We start from the raw sequence: 254 nt of genomic DNA, 5'->3' as shown, positions 1-254 counted from the left end.
CAGCCACCAGCACCCAGTGGTGCCGCCGTCCTCCCCAGGGGTTGCTGCCTGCTCTCCTCTGGGCAGGACTCGTCTCTACCAGCCTGTTGCATTTCAGCTGATGAAAAGGTTCTTCCCACCATTGCTTCCTGAAGCCAACCATTCCCTCTGCCTCTGGGTTTTGTCCTCTTCTTGCTTAGGCTGGGAGCACAGATGCAAATCCTGGCAGGGTGCTTGAGGGTAAATAGAAACAGGGGGCCTGCCCCCCCGGACAA

General features: G+C 58.3%; 1 protein-coding gene across 1 annotated transcript in view; it reads left to right on the top strand.

Moving 5' to 3' along the window:
• The window catches only part of LOC104406918 (XK-related protein 2-like), a gene marked incomplete at its 5' end in the record, with an annotated part of 4488 nt that overhangs the window by 341 nt on the left and 3893 nt on the right, over positions 1 to 254 (top strand). The window lies entirely within an intron of this gene.

Source organism: Nestor notabilis, unplaced genomic scaffold (assembly GCF_000696875.1).
Source record: "Nestor notabilis isolate BGI_N333 unplaced genomic scaffold, ASM69687v1 scaffold20846, whole genome shotgun sequence".
NCBI lineage: Eukaryota > Metazoa > Chordata > Aves > Psittaciformes > Psittacidae > Nestor > Nestor notabilis.
Note: the sequence above shows the minus strand (reverse complement) of the source record. Positions and strands in the feature narration are given on the sequence as shown.